Here is a 21928-nt window from a genome sequence, read left to right as displayed (position 1 = left end):
GCTAAATAATTCAGCAAAATGTTTACCTTAAACTTTGAAATGGCACAACATTTTTGCACAATTCTTAGGGCCTTAGTAAGCATTGCTACTGTTTTATTTGTATTGAGTGCAAGCTTACTGCTGGCTCGTTTGCTCTTATTTTTGGTGGTACTGCTTTCAAGACTCCAAAGTGGAAGCATTAAATCTGCATATTGTGGAAAGCTTATAGATGAGTTTTCAAAGGAGCCAACATCAACCTGGTTAGATGGCAGAAAGTGATTTGAAATACAACTCTTGTTTAGTTTCCCAGTCACTAGGCTCAGGTATGACTATTCCTGGCATGTCTTGGGTTTATTTTCTGGAGGTTTGCTGTTTATATAAATGGATTTAATGGTATTCTGTCAGCACAGAATGATCAAACGACGGCCAGCCATTTCTAAATGCCTTATTGGAGCATTTTGGAATCTTATCTAAAGTCGAGAAGGCAAATGTTTCCTTCAGGTACTGACTGCTAGAGTATAAACTCTTTTAAAGCCTATTCTGAGGAAGTGAGCAGGGTATTTAGTGCCATCTATTGGATTTAGCAATCCTAAATACGTATTGACAATTGAAAACCTTTCCGTAAAATTCCTGAATACTACATTAAAGGGAACCTGTCACCTGAATTTGGCGGGACCAGTTTTGGGTCATATGGGCGGGGTTTTCGGGTGTTTGATTCATCCTTTCCTTACCTGCTGGCTGCAATATTGGATTGAAGTTCATTCTGTCCTCCATCGTACACACCTGTGTAAGGCAAGATTGCCGTGTGCAGGCATGTACTCCGGAGAGATAGAGATATATATATTTTCTATTTTTTTTTTTTTTTTAAAGCACCACTCTAGTGTATTTCTCTCCCACCCCACACCCTGGAGTGGTGCTTTTAATGCACGTCCCCTGTCTGAAACTCTCCTTCCGGTGTTTTCCGCTGCCTGTCGGTCTCCGGCAATAATTGACCTGCTGGGTTGCTCCAGTGTTTCATGGAGCTGCGCAGAGGTCACCTTTCAGTACACAGAAGCTGTGTTCACAAGATGGTGCCGTGGAACCGGAGCGGTGCCAAAAATCTGAAGACTCTGAAAGATGAGTATGACAGGGCTTACAATTAAAGCGCCATTACAGTACTGGGGATCATGTGACAGTGTTTTTACATTGGCAATCAATTGTTAAGGGCCTCGCCAAACTTTCCCCTTTGAGCTGTACACAGGATGTAATAGTGGCTGCAGAGTGGGTTATGTAGGTTTTTTTTTTTTTTATCTTTTTTTTTGTGTGCCTCCATTGCCGTTAATGGCAAAGTATTTGGCACCTAATGAGTTATCAAAATTGTTTTCATTGAAGGAATGTACTTCTGATCCCTGTGTGATGCTGACCAATGATAAGCAGGGCAGCAACAAAGTAAAGAAAATCCCCTCCCCACCACAGCTTACAGCAGATTTGTCAGTGTGAGATGTAATGATAGGTCTGATCTCCTGGTTCAACCTCCTGCTTGATTCAATGTGCGGGTGTAGCAGAGTTTGGTGTCACATTACAAACCCTTCTATCAGCTTTCCTTATTGTCAGTAATCACATTTTATGGTGTTCTCAAGCAACTGCAGTGAGGTCAGACTGCCTGTTCTAGGCTAAATCTGTGAGAGATGACGACAGCCTTCCCTTCCTACAGAGTGACTACACGTTGAGCAGTGTGTTGGAGGGGTAGTAACAGCAGTGGTGACAGTGCCATGAAAGGAGGAGAGCTGATGCAATAAGTTTAATGTGATCCAAATAAAATCTGCAGGTTTCCCCCCCCCCCCACCCCCCACCCCCGAGACCTTGGTCATGGTGGAGACATGTTCATGCTTTTGAGTGTTGCTGCCTGTTTGGCCAACATAATGGACACTACAGACACCAGAGAACACCCACTTAGATTTTACTCATTTTTTTAACTCCTTAGGTACACATTACTAATATTTTGCAATAAAGAGGGGAAATGAGAAAAATAAATCCACTGTGCTGACTATTAAATTGTGTAACAGTTAAGTATGAAAGATTTTCTGAAAGGTCCTCTTTACACAGACCACTTTGGATGCTACTTTCAATCTGCGACTTCTATGATCTTGATATGGACACTTTGATTTGAGGTTCTCCAATTTCCTTTCACGAGGACACCTTGTGATTACCTAAATTTTGAGTAACTTGATCCATGAAGTAGAAACTTTTTGCACTTTCTCATTTAAATATTTTATTTTTCCATGCATGCTGCCAACCTGGTAAACCGATAACATGGTGTTTCAGTGATAGATTACACTGGAACGTGAGCTAAAAACACTATGCCTTTTTTCTTTTTTTTTTTCTAAATTGAAGCACTTTCCGCCATTCTCTTATATTGCCTGGAGGAGTTTGTTACGGGTTATCAAACCTAATGTGAGATGAAGTGACACAATTTTTACATAAAGGGAATGTATAATCTGAATAGTTCACTGTTAAATAAGGTTGTGTTTTTTTTTTTGTTTTTTTTTTTTGTTTTTTCTTGCGTCTTGATTCTCACAATGGCTTTTTAAAGCCTTTATACTAGACTGTTCCTATTTTGTACACAAGGCTTCAACAGTCTGCCTGGTTTGCAATGACAGGTAACACATTGTTATACAGTAGATAATGCAGGATCCACCATTCCCTATAAGCGATTTCAGCTTCCTCTTCCCTTTATGATATTGCCTGCCCAGAAAATCACTCCTTATCTCTGTGGTCTAAGGCTATAGCCAGCTACACACATTAGATGGCTGTCGAATGACTCTTGCCAAAAAGCCATCTTGGCTGAATCTCCAAACCTGTTCTGAGAAAGTCGCTTAGGCCGGGTTCACATTGAGTTAACGGGCTGCTGTTAACGCAAGTGCCGGTTTGTCATCGCGCTAGCTCAGATGAAGCATCTGCTAGCTCTATCTGCGCTAGTAGTGATGGACCCGGAAACGCTGCAGCCCGTGTCCCAGGGTCCATCACTCAATGGAGGCACGTCGCTAGCGCACGCCCATTGTGGACGTGCGCTAGCGATCCGTCCGACATAGGAATTAATGGCGGCGTTAACGGACTGTTATGCTGCGGTGTAACGTAGTCCGTCTAATGGATGCCCTTAATGAAGTGTGAACCCAGCCTTTCTGACACAATGGCTGACAGCTTAGTTTCATCTAATTAGATCTTCGTTTAATTTTGACAACCGTTTATCATTGGGTTCAGCTGATAGACTTATGGCCCCCATACACAGACAAAGTTCTTATTTGTATTTTATCTGTCACCGAAAAGGTCGGAGTAATTAAGCCAGAAGTGGCACAGTTGGTGACTTAGAAGAATCTGATTAGTATCTGTACCAGATCTTAAGCAATTTGCTAATTTTGGATGACTGTTTTACAGTTCTGTGAGAACCTACATTTATGACAAAAATAAGATCAAAACACAAGGGTAAGAAAGTGTTTAGCTGCATTTTCCTATACAATTTATGCTTAATCTACAGTAAGACTTGGCTTTTATACAATTTTTGGTATAAACTGTATGGCCCAAGCCAGAGGAGAAGTTAATAAAAAAAAAAAAAAAACAGACTGGCATTCCTTCCAATCCTACAAACTGAGCGAGGGTACAAACCTTTTTCCATTCAATTTAAGTTATCCCATATTGATAGGATCGTCTGACATCTGAGACCCCAAACAATCTCAAAGACTGGGCTCTAGAAAGTGATGATAGGAGCATAGGTTGAGCATTAACCTCTTCCCGACCTCCGCCGTACTAGTACTGCAGAGGTCGCATCTCTTCCTTTGATGTGAGCCCGCATCAATGCCGGGACATGTCGGCTGTTTTGTACATCTGACATGTGCCCGCAATAGCGGTGGGTGGAATCTCGATCGCTCTTAACTAGTTAAATGCCGCTGTCAAACTCTGGCAGCGGCATTTAACAAGCGCTGCCAGCCGGAAGTACGCGCACCACTGACCCAGTCACGTGGTGGGGGGGTCATCTGTGCGTTGCCATCACAACCAGGGGTCTCCTCAACCTCTATGGTTGTGGATTGCTGTGAGCGCCACCCTGTGGTCATAGCAAGCCTGTAATTTTGCTGCATAGAGGTGATCTGAGCATCACCTCTATGTAGCAGAGATGATCGAGCAGTGGATGTTTCTAGCCTCCATTGAGGCCATTGAATATAATAATAAAAATATTCAAAAGGCCAGAATTACCGTTCTTTTTTTTTTTTTTTTTTTTTGTCATCACTACATTGCATTAAAATGCAATAATGGGCAATCAAAAGAACTTATTTGCACCAAAATGGTCATTAAAACGGTCAGCTCGGCACGCAAAAAATAAGCCCTCACCCAACCCAAGATCACAAAAAATGGAGATGCTACGGGTAACGGAAAATTGTGCAAATTATTTTTTTTTTGAGGCTGGGTTCACACTACGTGATGGGCGTCCGTTAGACGGACTACGTTACACAGCGGTGTAACGTCTAACGCCGCCATTGACTCCAATGTCGGACGCAACACTAGCGCATGCCCACAATGGGTGTGCGCTAGGGATGTGCCGTCATTGAGTGACGGACCCTGAGACGCGGGCTGCAGCGTTTCCGGGTCCGTCACTGCTAGCGCAGACAGAGCATCTGTTAGCTCTATCTGCGCTAGCGTGCTGCCATACCGGCACTTACGTTTACAGCAGCCCGTTACCGTATGTGTTGAACAGGCTGCTGTAAACGTAATGTGAACCCAGCCTAAAGCAAAGTTTGGAAATTTTTTCACCACTTACATAAAAAAGAACCTAGACATGTTTGGTGTCTAGGAGCTCTTAATGACTTGGAGGATCATAATGGCAGGACAGGTTTAGCATTTAGTGAACCTAGCAAAAAAGCCGTTTTTTTTTTTTTTTGCAATTTCACCGCACTTGGAACACTTTTCCCGTTTTCTAGTACATGATGTGGTAAAACCAATGGTGTCGCTCAAAAGTACAACTCGGCCCGCAAAAAATAAGCCCTCACATGGCCATATTGATGGAAAAATGGGAGCGAAAAACGCAAAACCGAAAAAAGCTGGGGTTGTGAAGGGGTTAATTCATTAAAGGCATTGTCTAGGTAAAAGTTATCACTTATCCAAAAGATTGGTGATCCGTAAGGGTATGTTTCCACGGTCAGGAAACGCTGCTTGTTTGACGCTGCGTAGAGCTGCAGCGTCAAACAAGCAGCGTCCAGATGTTCCAGCATAGTGGAGGGGATTTTATGAAACCCCATCTCCACTATGCGTGGAAACCCGCACGCGGCGGCCCTGCGACTCCGGACATGCTGCGCGTCTTTTCAGATCGCAGCATGTCCGTACACCTTGCGGGACGCAGCGTCCCCGCAAGGCATTTCACAGGGCGCTATGGGAGAGAGCGATCATCCCGGATGTGAAGAGTTAACACATCCGGCATGATCGCGTCCCAGAAAGGGGGCGGGGCTTAGCGCCAAGCGGCTTCGCCGCTGCGGCGATACCGCCGGCTATCCTGACAGTGGAAACATACCCTAAGGATCCGACTGCTGGGGCTCAGTACTCCATTTAGTCCTTATGGGCATGGTGGAAAAAGTTGAGCTTGGTGCTCAGCAGCTCTATAGGAAATTAAATGAGCGCAGATTGAGCTTCATTTCAAGGCCCCCTATTTTGTTGATCTGTGCGGGTCCTAGCAATCAGACCACCTATGAAGTTGCCACCAGACAATTTTAACCCCTTATCTCCAATACGTCTTTTTACTGACCTGAGATTTAAGCGAATAACATCCCCGTACAGGTGAAAAATCCAGCAGCTAGCTGCTGCATCCATATCTGTTTAACCCATTAGATGCTGCTGTCAATAGTGACTAAATCCTATAAATGGTTAACAGGGTGGGGGATTCCTCTTCATCCCCATCGGCACCCTGAGATACTGGTCATGTGGTCCTGATGCTTGCCATGACAATTCACAACCAAATAGTGGCTTTAGAGTACCAGCTATATTTATATATAGTGACCTGTTGAGAAGTTAGCAACATTTAGGTAGTAAAACACTTTTTTTTTTTTTTTTTTTTTTCCTCCTGTCATGCCACTTTGCATTCCTGAAAATCAACTGAAGGGTAAATTGGCTACCTGACAGCAGTTTTCAATATGTCAGGCGGTGCTGTTTTTAAAATGGTATCACTTTTGTGGGTTTTCCATTATATAGGATCCCCAAAGTCACTTCTAACCTGGGTAGATCACTAAAAAAAAAAAGTTTCCTTGAAAAAATGAAAAATTGCCATTTACGTTTTTAAACATCCTAAAAGGCTAACAAAATAAAATGGCATTCTACACATAGGTCTGGTGTAAAGCAGACTTGAGGGCAAATGTTATTTATTTATTGTTTTTCTGTGGTATGACCATCTGGATTAAAGAGATAATCCTTCAAAGAATGAAAATTGGTAACTTTTTATAATTTGTCACATTTGAGGGCACTGAAGAGGGATCGCTGAGGGTCCCAGTGGGTCAATAGGCATATGGGGATATTTATGGATATTGTGAAATACTCGGTGCACCCTTAGGCCATGTGCACACGTTCAGGATTTTTAGCGTTTTTTTCGCTATAAAAACGCGAAAAAAACGCTAACATATGCCTCCTATTATTTACAGTGTATTCCGCATTTTTTGTGCAAATGTTGCGATTTTTTTTTTCCCGCGAAAAAATCGCATCGCGGAAAAAAAAAAGCAACATGTTCATTAACCCCTTCCCGACCCATGACGCCACGTAGGCGTCATGAAAACCCGTGCCAATCCGACCCATGACGCCTATGTGGCGTCATGGAATGATCGCGTCCCTGCAGATCGGGTGAAGGGGTTAACTCCTATTTTACCCGATCTGCAGGGAGAGGGGGAGTGGTACTTCAGCCCAGGGGGGGTGGCTTCACCCCCCCGTGGCTACGATCGCTCTGATTGGCTGTTGAAAGTGAAACTGCCAATCAGAGCGATTTGTAATATTTCACCTAAAAAAATGGTGAAATATTACAATCCAGCCATGGCCGATGCTGCAATATCATCGGCCATGGCTGGAAATACTGAAGTACCCCCCCCCACGCCCACCGATCGCCTCCCCCGTCCTCTGTTATGGGGTCCGGTCCCCTCCGTCCGCCTGCCGGCTCCCCCGTCCTCCTGTCCGCTCCCTCCTTGCCCAGACCCACCCCCCCTGTGCTCCGTTCCCCCCCCCCGTGCTCCGATCCACCCCCCCACCACCCCTTCATACTTACCGATCCTCCCGGTGTCCGTCCGTCTCCTCGCTGGGCGCCGCCATGTTGGAAAATGGCGGGCGCATGCTCAGTGCGCCCGCCGAATCTGCCAGTCGGCAGATTCCTTACAGGTACATTTTGATCGCTGTGGTAGGTTCTATCACAGCGATCAAAATAAAAAAATAATAAATAACCCCCCCCCCCCTTTATCACCCCCATAGGGACAATAATAAAATAAAGAATTTTTTTTTTTTTTTTTTTTTCCTCTAGGGTTAGGATTAGAACTAGGGTTAGAACTAGGGGTAGGGTTAGGGGTAGGGTTAGGGTTACGGGTAGGGTAATTAGGGGTAGGGTTATGGCATGTGCACACAGAGCGGATCGGCCGTGGATCCGCAGCGGATCGGCCGCGGATCCGCAGCGGATCCGCAGCGGATCGGACGCGGATCCGCAGCGGATCGGCCGCGGATCCGCAGCGGATTGGCAGCGGATCCGCAGCGGATTGGCAGCGGATCCGCAGCGGATGGGCCGCGGATCGGCAGCGGATCCGCAGCGGATTGGCAGCGGATTGGCAGCGGATCGGCCGCGGATCCGCAGCGGATCGGCAGCGGATCGGCAGCGGATCGGCCGCGGATCCGCAGCGGATTGGCAGCGGATCCGCCGCGGATGGGCCGCGGATCGGCAGCGGATCCGCAGCAGATCGGCAGCGGATCCGCCGCGGATCCGCAGCGGATTGGCCGCGGATCCGCAGCGGATTGGCCGCGGATCCGCAGCGGATTGGCCGCTGCGAATTCGAAGCAGTTTTCCATCAGGTTTACAGTACCATGTACACCTAAGGAAAACCAAATCCGCTGTGCCCATGGTGCGGAAAATTCCGTGCAGAAACGCTGCGTTGTATTTTCCGCAGCATGTCAATTCTTTGTGCGGATTCCGCAGCGTTTTACACCTGTTCCTCAATAGGAATCCGCAGGTGAAATCCGCACAAAAAAACACTGGAAATCTGCTGTAAATCCGCAGGTAAAACGCAGTGCCTTTTACCTGCAGATTTTTCAAAAATCGTGCGGAAAAATCTCACACGAATTCGCAACGTGGGCACATAGCCTTAGGGTTAGGGTTGGAATTAGAGTTAGGGTTGGAATTAGGGCTAGGGTTTGAAATAGGGTTAAGATTAGGCTTGTGGTTAGGGTTACGGATAGGGTTAGGGGTGTGTTGGGGTTACAGTTGTGGTTAGGGTTGGGATTAGGGCTACGGTTGGGATTAGGGTTAGGATTAGGGTTGGAATTAGGGTTACGGGTGTGTTGCGGTTAGGGTTGTGGTTAGGGGTGTGTTGGGGTTAGGTTTGTGATTAGGGTTATGGCTACAGTTGGGATTAGGATTAGGGGTGTGTTGGGGTTAGTGTTGAAGTTAGAATTGAGGGGTTTCCACTGTTTAGGCACATCAGGGGTCTCCAAACGCAACATGGCGCCACCATTGATTCCAGCCAATCTTGCATTCAAAAAGTCAAATGGTGCTCCCTCCCTTCCAAGCCCCGACGTGCGCCCAAACAGTGGTTTACCCCCACATTTGGGGTACCAGCGTACTCAGGACAAACTGGGCAACAACTGTTGGGGTCCAATTTCTCCTGTTACCCTTGCAAAAATAAAAAATTACTTGCTAAAACATAATTTTTGAGGAAAGAACAATTATTTTTTATTTTCACGGCTCTGCGTTATAAACTTCTGTGAAGCACTTGGGGGTTGAAAGTGCTCACCACACATCTAGATAAGTTCCTTCGGGGGTCTAGTTTCCAAAATGGGGTCACTTGTGGGGTGTTTCTACTGTTTAGGCACATCAGGGGCTCTGCAAATGCAATGTGACGCCCGCAGACCATTCCATCAAAGTCTGCATTTCAAATGTCACTACTTCCCTTCCGAGCCCTGACGTGCGCCCAAACAGTGGTTTACCCCCACATATGGGGTATCAGCATACTCACAACAAACTGGGCAACAAATATTGGGGTCCAAATTCTCCTGTTACCCTTGTGAAAATAAAAAATTGCTTGCTAAAACATCTTTTTTGAGGAAAGAAAAATGATTTTTTATTTTCACGGCTCTGCGTTGTAAACTTCTGTGAAGCACTTGGGGGTTGAACGTGCTCACCACACATCTAGATAAGTTCCTTCGGGGGTCTAGTTTCCAAAATGGGGTCACTTGTGGGGTGTTTCTACTGTTTAGGCACATCAGGGGCTCTGCAAATGCAATGTGACGCCCGCAGACCATTCCATCAAAGTCTGCATTTCAAATGTCACTACTTCCCTTCCGAGCCCTGACGTGCGCCCAAACAGTGGTTTACCCCCACATATGGGGTATCAGCATACTCACAACAAACTGGGCAACAAATATTGGGGTCCAAATTCTCCTGTTACCCTTGTGAAAATAAAAAATTGCTTGCTAAAACATCTTTTTTGAGGAAAGAAAAATGATTTTTTATTTTCACGGCTCTGCGTTGTAAACTTCTGTGAAGCACTTGGGGGTTGAACGTGCTCACCACACATCTAGATAAGTTCCCTTGGGGGTCTAGTTTCCAAAATGGAGTCACTTGTGGGGAGTTCCTACTGTTTAGGCACATCAGGGGCTCTGCAAACGCAACCTGATGCCCGCAGAGCATTCCATCAAAGTCTGCATTTCAAAACGTCACTACTTCCCTTCCGAACCCCGACGTGTGCCAAAACAGTGGTTTACCCCCACATATGGGGTATCAGCGTACTCAGGAGAAACTGGTCAACAACTTTTGGGGTCCAATTTCTCCTGTTACTCTTGCAAAAATAAAAAAATTCTGGGCTAAAAAATATTTTTGAGGAAAGGAAACACATTTTTTATTTTCACGGCTCTGCGTTATAAACTTCTGTGAAGCACTTGGGGGTTCAAAGTGCTCACCACACATCTAGATTAGTTCCTTGGGAGGTCTAGTTTCCAAAATGGGGTCACTTGTGCGGGAGCTCCAATGTTTAGGCACACAGGGGCTCTCCAAACGCGACATGGTGTCCGCTAATGATTGGAGCTAATTTTCCATTCAAAAAGCCAAATGGCGTGCCTTCCCTTCCGAGCCCTGCCGTGCGCCCAAACAGTGGTTTACCCCCACATATGGGGTATCACCGTACTCAGGACAAACTGGACAACAAAATTTGGGGTCCAATTTCTCCTATTACCCTTGGGAAAATAAAAAATTCTGGGCTAAAAATCATTTTTGAGGAAAGAAAAATTATTTTTTTATTTTCACGGCTCTGCGTTATAAACTTCTGTGAAGCACCTGGGGGTTCTAAGTGCTCACTATGCATCTAGATAAGTTCCTTGGGGGGTCTAGTTTCCAAAATGGGGTCACTTGTAGGGGAGCTCCAATGTTTAGGCACACAGGGGCTCTCCAAACGCGACATGGTGTCCGCTAACGATTGGAGCTAATTTTCCATTCAAAAAGTCAAATGGCACGCCTCCCCTTCCGAGCCTTGCCATGCACCCAAACAGTGGTTTACCCCCACATATGAGGTATCGGCATACTCAGGAGAAATTGCCCAACAAATTTTAGGATCCATTTTATCCTGTTGCCCATGTGAAAATGAAAGAATTGAGGCTAAAAGAAATTTTGTGTGAAAAAAAAGTACTTTTTCATTTTTGCGGATCAATTTGTGAAGCACCTGGGGGTTTAAAGTGCTCACTATGCCTCTAGATGAGTTCCTTGGGGGGTCTAGTTTCCAAAATGGGGTCACTTGTGGAGGAGCTCCAATGTTTAGGCACACAGGGGCTTTCCAAACGCGACATGGTGTCCGCTAACGATGGAGATAATTTTTCATTCAAAAAGTCAAATGGCGCTCCTTCCCTTCCGAGCCTTACCATGTGCCCAAACAGTGGTTTACCCCCACATGTGAGGTATTTGTGTACTCAGGAGAAATTGCCCAACAAAATTTAGGATCCATTTTATCCTGTTGCCCATGTGAAAATGAAAAAATTGAGGCTAAAATAATTTTTTTGTGAAAAAAAAGTACTTTTTCATTTTTACGGATCAATTTGTGAAGCACCTGGGGGTTTAAAGTGCTCACTATGCTTCTAGATAAGTTCCTTGGGGGGTCTAGTTTCCAAAATGGGGTCACTTGTGGGGGAGCTCCAATGTTTAGGCACACGGGGGCTCTCCAAACATGACATGGTGTCCGCTAAAGATTGGAGCCAATTTTTCATTCAAAAAGTCAAATGGCGCTCCTTCCCTTCCAAGCCCTGCCGTGCGCCCAAACAGTGGTTTACCCCCACATATGAGGTATCAGCGTACTCAGGACAAATTGGACAACAACGTTCGTGGTCCAGTTTCTCCTTTTACCGCTGGGAAAATAAAAAAATTGTTGCTAAAAGATCATTTTTGTGACTAAAAAGTTAAATGTTCATTTTTTACTTCCATGTTGCTTCTGCTGCTGTGAAACACCTGAAGGGTTAATAAACTTCTTGAATGTGGTTTTGAGCACCTTGAGGGGTGCAGTTTTTAGAATGGTGTCACTTTTGGGTATTTTCAGCCATATAGAACCCTCAAAATGACTTCAAATGTGAGGTGGTCCCTAAAAAAAATGGTTTTGTAAATTTTGTTGTAAAAATGAGAAATCGCTGGTCAAATTTTAACCCTTATAACTTCCTAGCAAAAAAAAAAATTGTTTCCAAAATTGTGCTGATGTAAAGTAGACATGTGGGAAACGTTATTTATTAACTATTTTGTGTCACATAACTCTCTGGTTTAACAGAATAAAAATTCAAAATGTGAAAATTGCGAAATTTTCAAATTTTTTGCCAAATTTCCGTTTTTTTCACAAATAAACTCAGAAATTATCGACCTAAATTTACCACTAACATGAAGCCCAATATGTCACGAAAAAACAATCTCAGAATCGCTAGGATCCGTTGAAGCGTTCCTGAGTTATTACCTCATAAAGGGACACTGGTCAGAATTTCAAAAAACGGCAAGGTCATTAAGGCCAAAATAGGCTGGGTCATGAAGGGGTTAAAAATGCGGAATTGCGGGGATTCCGCACACGTAGGAGTCCATTGATCTGCTTACTTCCCGCACGGGGCTGTGCACACCATGCGGGAAGTAAGCAGATTATATGCGGTTGGTACCCAGGGTGGAGGAGAGGAGACTCTCCTCCACGGACTGGGCACCATATAATTGGTAAAAAAAAAAAGAATTAAAATAAAAAATAGTCCTATACTCACCCTCAATGTCTTCCCGCCTCAGCTGCATGCTGCCGCTTCGGTTTCTGTAGCTGGTGTGCGGTGAAGGAACTGCCGATGACGTCACTGTCTTGTGATTGGTCGTGAGCGGTCATGTGACCACTCACGTGACCGCTCACATGACCGACGTCATGGAAGGTCCTGCGCACACACCAGCTATAGGAAGAGGAACGGACGCCGCTGATGAGATGTCTGGGTGAGTATAAGCATTTTTTTTTATTTTTAAACATTCTATCTTTTACTATAGATGCTGCATCTATAGTAAAAAGTTGGTCACACTTGTCAAACACTGTTTGACAAGTGTGACCAACCTGTCAATCAGTTTTCCAAGCGATGCTACAGATCGCTTGGAAAACTTTAGCATTCTGCAAGCTAATTACACTTGCAGAATGCTAAAAAAACGCAAAAAAAAAAAAATGCGTATTTCTTGCAGAAAATTTCCGGTTTTCTTCAGGAAATTTCTGCAAGAAATCCGGACGTGTGCACATACCCTTAAAGGGTTTGCACTATTAGAACTAACGCTTTCTGGAGTTTATAGTGGATTTTAACATATATCAGAATGGAATATCTGTGTAGCTAGGCATCCAAGTTTCAAAGGTTGTATTTTTACATCCATCTGTTGTGACAGGTCTAAAGAACTTTAGCACAATGAAAACCTATGAAATTGTATAAAAGGTTATATAGGATCACATTCACAGCATGTTCTTGTATTGGTCATCCGTTTTAGATCAATGCGCGGTCCAAGGTCTGCACCCCTGCTTATCTTCTGTCTTGAAGGGGCCACACATTCCTCCAAGCACTGGGGACTCCTCAGTGTTTAAATTTGGCCATTATCTGCATCTTGGCTATTTGATAGCAGCTGGTCATGGTAGATGTACCCCCTGTGTGCAGGGTAAACATTGACCAGGCCACAGAGTTTGCACAAGTGTTGTCTTCAACAAACAGTTGGTTTGGGGCTGAGAAGTGTCCCCCCACCAAGCGGATATTGATGGCTGTATCTATAAGATTTAATTATTGTGATAAAGAAAAGCACCTTTAATAACAAATTTTAAGTGTTTGCTATTTCACAGGAAATGTATAATGTGGTTTATACAGTATGGAATGGTACACAAATGCTAGTTCAATATATAAATATAGATCCTCGATTTACAAAAGTGCAGGGTTCTATACACAACCCCCCCCCCCCCCAAAAAAAAACAAAACCTGTCATTGCTAAACATAGAGGACTTTAAACATGATTAAGTTGTAGGGGCAACATCTGAAGTTTGTTTTTCAACAAACCTAATCAAATTGCACTTTAGTAAATCTAGGTCAAATGGTCCAGAATTTGGGGCCAAACGAACTTGACAAAGGTTTTCCTGTGCTTTAATTTTGAGATCTGTGCCAGTTACTTGGTTCCACTTGAGATGTCTGCCTGTAATAACAGTTGACCATTAATTTTCTATATCGTGAGGATAATCAGTATTAATTAAAGCCCTGGAAAACATTTTTTTTAATGACTGTTCTTTAACTAGCTCACGGCTTAACAAGGCCGCAATATTAGCTCACTGTTTGTAGTTAAGCATTATTTTCTGTACTAGAAAATGTTAAGCTGTCCTGCCTTATAGACCAGTGGATTACTTGAGACCTTTCTAGCACAGCACCTCTATCGCCATTACGGTATGGACTCAGTCAGCATTATTAAAGGAGTTACAGCAGGAACAAGAGCTGCAAGTTTCCAAGAAGTGAATGCAGGATTTACTATGCTGATAGTGAGGAGCTTCCCCAAGACTAGTTACAGCTGAAATAACGAAGACAGTCTAGGAAGAGTTCAACATCATTTGGAGCCTACTAGAATGATAGCTACAGTACGGCAGGTGTGACAAAAAGCCAATAGGTCTAGCAGTGAGACCTGAAAGCGAGGGCCATAAGAATAGGTAAGGTGTGCTTTCATTCTCTACCCTATAGATCGCAGCTTGTCTTATTAGATTGTAATCACTTTAAATTTGCTTCGCAGGAGATTTGGAATAACTTGGAACAGAAAATATGGTTTCTCTAGATTCAACCCCATCATAAATGAGTAAGTATTTAGTCGTCTTGTAAACTTGCAGGGGGGGGTGTTCTGTGGTTTTTTTTTTTTGGTTTTTTTTTGTTAAACCTGTTGTGCAACAGCAGACATGTAAAGCATCTGATTAAAGGGTTAGACCCACCATATTCAATCATCAGGAGCACTTGGCTTCCTGCTTTCCGGGAAAGTGGTGTGCTCCTGATTGTTCTGTAGCAGTGGTATGGCTACACTGCTGACTATATAAGGCCGGTTTCACACGTCAGTGGCTCCGGTACGTGTGGTGACCGTTTTCTCACGTACCGGAGACACTGACTCACGTAGACACATTAAAATCAATGTGTCTCTGCACATGTCAGCGTGTTTTCACGGACCGTGTGTCCGTTTGAAAAACACGTAGACATGTCGGTGTTCGTGGGAGCGCACGTATCACTTGGTCCGTGTAAAACACGTACCGCACACGGATGCTGTCCGTGTGCCGTGCAGGAGACGGCGCTACAGTAAGCGCTGTCCCCCCAGCTTATGGTGCTGAAGCCGCCATTCATTTCTTCTCTCCAGCAGCGTTCGCTGTAGAGAAGATATGAAAAATCATTTATTTTTTTTATTTTTTTGTCTTTCAAATAAAGATCCCTGTCACCAAACCCCCTCCCACCCCCTGTGCGCCCACCTGCTGGAAATAAAATACTCACCCGGCTCCCTCGCTGCTTCCTCTCAGCGCCGCAGCTTGTCCTGTATGAGCGGTCACGTGGTGCCGCTCATTAGTGATGAATATGCGGCTCCACCTCCCATAGGGGTGGAGCCGCATATTCATCACTGTAATGTGCGGTACCACGTGACCGCTCATACAGGAAGAAGCTGCGGCGCTGAGAGGAAGCAGCGAGGGAGCCGGGTGAGTATTTTATTTCCAGCGGGCGGGCGCACAGGGGGTGGGAGGGGGTTTGGTGACAAGGATCTTTATTTGAAACACACACAAAAAAATAATTTTTCATATCTTCTCTCCAGCGAACGCTGCTGGAGAGAAGAAATGAATGGCTGTTTCAGCACCAGATGCAGGGGACAGCGCTTATCTCTAGCGCTGTCTCCTGCACGGTCCGTGTGGTACCCAGTCGGCACACGGCTGCCACATGTGCCACACTGATGTGCCACGTGAGCACACGGACAACTCCGGTACCGATTTTTCCGGTACCGGACTTATCTGGACGTGTGGGACAGGCCTAAGTGTGTTCTGACGCTGCAAGCAGAAACATATTTTACTCTGAAGCATTGGAGGAACACTGGGGTTCTGAAGCTCCCTGCATCCATCTGGTCAGCTGCAGTCTACAGCAAAGAGCTGGTAAGAGCCGGGCTCCTTGCCTATGAGACCGGCCACACTTACGGACAGCAGAGGTGACCTAGACAATGAGCAGTAGCCTACAAAATTAAACCACTCTGTGCTGAGAGTTTTAAGACGGCAAATCTCAACATTGCTTGTTTTTTTACAAGAGCATTGCAATTTAAACCTTTTTAACCCCTTTTCGACAGTGCATAATAGTACGCTGATGTCGGACTCCCTTTGATTTGAGCTCCGGCACATGTCGGCTGTTTTGAACATCGCGATCCACCTGCAGCTGTTAATTAGTTAGGCTACTTTCACACTAGCGTTAACTGCAATACGTCGCAATGCGTCGTTTTGGCACAAAAACGCATCCTGCAAAAGTGCTTGCAGGATGCGTTTTTTTACCATTGACTAACATTAGCGACGCATTGACACACGTCGCAACCGTCATGTTGTGGCGGTCCGCCGGGAGCAAAAAAACGTTACATGTAACGTTTTTTTTGCTCCCGACGGTCCGCTTTTTCCGACCGCGCATGCGCGGCCGGAACTCCGCCCCCACCTCCCCGCACTTCATCGCACCTCACAATGGGGCAGCGGTTGCGCTGGAAAAATGCATCCGCTGCCCCCGTTGTGTGGCGCAGAGAACGCTAGCGTCGGTAACCTCGCCCCGACGCTAGTGTGAAAGTAGCCTTAAATGCCGCTGTCCTGCTCTGACAGTGGCACTTAACACAAGCTTCCGGCAAGCCTGCCATAAATCCTGCCCATCAGTGCCCGTGTCACATGACCACGGGTCGCCGATCAGTTGGCATGACAACCAGAGGTCTCCATTGGATTGCTATGAGCAAGTTCTAATCACCCGCCCTTTCACCCCATTCAAAATTAAAATAAAAACCCACACACTTGGTATCGCCACATTCAGAATCGCCCGATCTATCAATATAAAAAAAAAAATTAACCCAATCACTAAACGGCGTAACGAGGAAAGAGTCATAATGCCAGAATTATCTTAGTACCTTAAGTACACTCCCAACTCGAGATCACGGAAAATGGAGATGCTATGGGTATCAGAAAAAGGAGCAATTTATTTTTTTTTTTCACCACTTAGATTAAAAAAAAAAAGAACCTAGACATATTTGGTGTCTATGAACTCGTAATGACCTGGAGAATCATTATGACAGGTCAGTTCTCGCATTTAGTGAACATGGTAAAAAAGCAAAACCAAAAAAAATTGTGGAATTGCACTTTTTTTTGCAATTTCTCTTCACTTGAAAATTTTTCCTGTTTATCCAGTACACGATATGTTTCTGAACACTTTAACCCCTGGACAATTTTCGTTTCGTTTTGCTCCCCTTTTTCCATCAATATGGTTGTGTGAGAGCTTTTTTATTTTGCTGTACTGTTTGTATTTTGAACTACACTGTCTATTTTACCATATCGTATACTGGAAAATGGAAAAAAAAAAATTCCAAGTGTGGTGAAAAAAGTGCAATTCCACACGTTACCATGTTCACTTTTTAAAGGGAACCTGTCACCCCCAAAATCAAAGGTGAGCTAAGCCCACTGGCATCAGGGGCTTATCTAGATAAGCCCCCGATGTATCCTGAAAGAGGAGGAGAAAGAGGTTAGATTATACTCACCCAGGGGCGGTCCCACTGCGGTTCTAGTCCGATGGGCGTCGCGGTCCGGTGCGGGGCCTCCCATCTTCTTACGATGACATCCTCTTTTTGTCTTCACGCTCCGGCGCAGGCGTACTTTGTCTGCCCTGTTGAGGGCAGAGCAAAGTACTGCAGTGCGCAGGTGCTGGGAAAGGTCAGAGGCCCAGATCCTGCGCACTGCAGTATTTTCCTCTACCCTCAACAGGGCAGACAAAGTACGCCTGTGCCGGAGCCGCAGCGTGAAGACAAGAAGAGGACGTCATCTGATGAAGCTAGGAGGCACACAGGACCTTTAGGCCCATCGGGATCGGCCCGCCCTTGGTGAGTATAATCTTACCTTTTTCTCATGTTTTAGGATACATCGGGGGCTTATCTACAGCATTACAGAATGCTGTAGATAAGCCCCTGATGCTGGTGGGCTTAGCTCACCTTCGATTTTGGTGGTGACAGGTTCCGTTTAATGCTAAAACTGACCTGCCATTATGATTCTCCAGGTCAATACAAGTTTGTAGATGCCAAACATGTCTAGGTTCTTTAAGTGGTGAAAGAAATGGGGCTGAGTTGCTTATTTTTTGCACGCAGAGATGACTTTGTATCTACCCCAAAATAGTATAAATAATATTTTAATCGCCTGTTGCAATGTTGCTGCAACCAAGACCTAATTCTGTTTTGAATTTTTGTCGTTAATCCTTTTAGCGATCATATGGATTTTTTTTCTTTTATAATGTTTTTTGAGACTTGAAGCTGTGAGCTTCTGATCGCCTGTACTACACATAGCTGGGCTTCTGCTCTGTGTAACAGAAATACTTGTCTGCTATGAACGCAGATGCAGATCCCCAGTTATGCAAACCCATCGGTGCCCCGCGATCATGTGACAGGAGCCCTGATGAGCGAGCTTAGTGACTAGCTTACAGTGCGAGCATGTTAAATGCCTGCTGTCAAGAGATTAGCATCAGTATTAACATGTTAACAGCCGATTCCACCCATGACTGTTAACCACTTAATGACCACCAATGTCTTTTTACTGACCTGAGATATAATAGCATCCTCATACTGGTGACAATCCAGCAGCTGTCGGCTGTACACCATAGCTGACAACTTGCTGCATCAGCCACATTCAGTGTTTTCACTGTCCAGATCTGTTTACCCCCTAATGCTGCTGTCAATAGTGACTACATATAAATGGTTAACAGTGCGGGGGCTTCCTCTTTATCCCCATTGGCGCCCTGAGATCATGATTGTGTGGTCCTGATGTTTGCCATGGCAATTCACAGCCAAATAGCGGCCTTAGTTTGCCGGCTATAGTGGCCTGTTCAGAAGTTACCGGTAGCCAACATGACTACAAGTTTGCTGCTGATTTTAACTAGTCTGGTTTCTAAAATATTATAATGACTATTTTATAAGTGGGAATCTGTAGAACAATAACTTCAGTGTGCATGAATACAATGTTTGTGTTAGAAACCTGTGATTTGGTTACATTCAGCACAATTTATCTTAGTACCCATTTGCTCAGCTTTACAGTAAGAATTTTCCTCTTTCAGGAATTTTTAAGGATTTGTTATACCTGGAAACGTCTATGGAAAGGATCTCTAGTGGACCTTCTGGATCTCTTCAGCCGACTACTGTGGTGAGTGTAAGTCTAAAACTGGCTGTACACGTTAGATGACTGTCTGCCAAATGATGCTCAGGCTGATCGTTTGGCTGATGCACATCTCAACCAAGTCGACCATGCATGCATGCCTGTGTTCTGAGAAAACAACTGGTTGAGACATCTGCAGCAGCATATCTCTGGAAGAAGAGTGCAATCAGCAGTATGAAATCAGACGTGTGAATGACCTCTCTCCCCACCATCAGTCGGTCAGCAACCACCCCCCACCCCCCCCCAAAAAAAAATACACAATAGACTGTCAGCCAAACCTAGCAGATGGATGGTTCAGCTGACAGTCTAAGGTCAGGATCACACATACGCGAGATACGGTCGAGTCTCGCAGGTGAAAACCCAGCTCTGGCGCCAGCACTCCGGAGCGTGCAGCTCCATGTATTGCTGTGCGGCTGCACCCTCCGCTCCGGAGTGCCGGGTTTTCACCTGCGAGACTCGGCCGTATCTCGTGTGTGTGTGTGTGTGTGTGTGTGTGTGTGTGTGTGTGTGTGTGTGTGTGCCCGGCCTAATATGTATGGTGGACTTAAGAAGGGGCTAATCTCTAGTTTCGCATAGCTTTGACTCTTCACCCCACCCATATGCTCATTTTAGAAAGCAATGTTTTTTGGGTCAGCTTTCTAGTCAATCCTAGAATTTACCTGTAGTTGGTATCTGAAGGGCTTCTGGTACTACTTTAGGGCCACCGTACTCATAAAATAACTGGTCTAAAACCAGAAGTTAGTGGATTGCTGTGTTCACATGCTGTGGCTTTTTACCACAACAGCCCTTTGCCACAATTGCAGGTGAAATGGCAGTTCCCTTGCATGATTAAGTGATTGCATGGAATTGGTAAAAATGCAATGGGTGCACAGGGGGCTGCTGCAGTTAAATTAGCATTACCATCAACCTTTTTATCCTCTTAATATATTGCAGTCATCATATTATATAGCACTGTGTACTTATTACTCATTTTTCCTTTCTACCCAGATAATTTTTGTTTTCCATTAGGTCTATGACCTCACGTGATAACTGAATAGCTGAATCCTTCTAAGCTCTATGTTGAAACAGAAGGTCAATTTTTGCTGTATGAGTCATAAGACACTGCAAAAGTCCCTGACAGGGGGAGGAGGAAGCAGCTGGGTAAGTAGGTGAAAAGGGTGATGACTAGTGATGAGCGAATATACTCGTTACTCGAGATTTCCCTAGCATGCTTGGGGGTCCTCCGAGTATTTTTTTAGTGCTTGGAAATTTAGTTTTTAATGCTGCAGCTGAATGATTTACATCTGTGAGCCAGCATAAGTACATGTGGGGATTCCCTCGCAACCAGGCAACCCCCCCCCCATGTACTTAGCTGGCTAACGGATGTAAATCATTCAGCTGCAGCATTAAAAACTAAATTTCCAAGCACTAAAGAATACTCGGAGGACACCAGAGCGTGCTTGAGAAATCTCGAGTAACGAGTATATTCGCTCATCACTAGTGATGACTAATGCAGGAAAAAGACCACATGTTTCTACATAGAGCAGAGAAAAGAGGAATTGGATGTGTAGAAAGGCAAATGAGCAATTGCAAGTACAGTGCTGCATAATAGAATTGTAATATATATATTAAGAGGTTAACAAATTTGATGAAAGTGCTTGTTTAAAGAACTTTTCAACTGCACCAAAAAGTGGAGTTAAATACATTGTTACTTGACCTCTCCCAAATCTGACTTGGAGCAAAGTATGTGAAATCTCTGCATACATTCCAGCTGCATTTCTTCATATTGTGCTCCCAAAAGTAACAATTGTGAACATCTATGCTGCTCACGTAGATTCTAATGTGTACTGCTGAAAATACAAGGGGAACACAGAACAAGTCATAAGAAAATAAAGACTCCATAATTCAGCCAAATATTAGATCAAAACTGAAGGTGCTGCCTTTATTTTTACTCAAAATCCACTCCTGGTATGGATTTTTGGCGACTCAAAAACTGCACTGTGTGAACAAGGAGTTGCACAATATAAATACAGCTGTTTACTTATTAAGAGCTCTTGTCAGATCTAATGTTGATTAAAATTGTGCATCCCGCCTAACATTGTCAAAGATGAGACTCCTTATGCAGCAAAGTATGAAATTACTCTTTTAACTTTCCAATTTCTTTTATCTATAGGCCAGACTGGATTTTCCTTTGAGTGACAAAACATCTCTGTACTTGGAAGCTGGTTATGTATTTATCCCTTTTCTCCAAAAGTTAAATGAGATATAAGTTTTGTATAATAAAGTCTTTTTTTTTCTATGTTTCTTTATTAATTTCTTACAAATTGATAAATACATGTGCCTTTCATGGGCACCACACTTTACACACCAAACCTACATGTAACATTTTTGCAATCCTATTATGGTCACAAATGCTAGCTAGCCTGAGCAGGATCGTCTGAATGATCAACATCAAAAGGACTGTTGATTTAGTTCTAATCACACCAATTGGTTAGGCTGGGAGGTGTGACGTGGATGTAGAAATAACTGTATTATGTGTGTGACACTGGCCTTTAACCCCTTCATGACCTTGGGATTTTTCGTTTTTCACTCCCGTCCTTCCCAGAGCCATAACTTTTTTTATTTTTCCGTCAATTTAGCCATGTGAGGGCTTATTTTTTGCGGGACGAATTGTACTTTTGAACGACATCATTGGTTTTAGCATGTCGTGTACTAGAAAACGGGAAAAAAATTCCAAGTGCAGTGAAATTGCAAAAAAAGTGCAATCTCACACTTGTTTTTTGTTTGGCTTTTTTGCTAGGTTCACTAAATGCTAAAACTGACTTGCCATTATG

At 44.3% G+C, this 21928-nt stretch overlaps 1 protein-coding gene across 1 annotated transcript in view; it reads left to right on the top strand.

Moving 5' to 3' along the window:
• Positions 1-21395, top strand: part of HNRNPA3 (heterogeneous nuclear ribonucleoprotein A3) — a 31300-nt gene extending 9905 nt beyond the window's left edge. The window contains exons 12-14 of the transcript XR_013217782.1: positions 14459-14521; positions 19018-19103; positions 21268-21395. The gene's annotated coding sequence lies outside the window, so the exon portion shown is untranslated. The remainder of the gene's footprint in view (positions 1-14458; positions 14522-19017; positions 19104-21267) is intronic.
• The last annotated feature ends 533 nt before the right edge of the window (positions 21396-21928 follow it).

This window comes from Ranitomeya variabilis, chromosome 7 (genome assembly GCF_051348905.1).
Source record: "Ranitomeya variabilis isolate aRanVar5 chromosome 7, aRanVar5.hap1, whole genome shotgun sequence".
NCBI lineage: Eukaryota > Metazoa > Chordata > Amphibia > Anura > Dendrobatidae > Ranitomeya > Ranitomeya variabilis.
The sequence above is the reverse complement of the archived record's forward strand: the minus strand, read 5'-3'. Positions and strand labels throughout refer to the sequence as shown.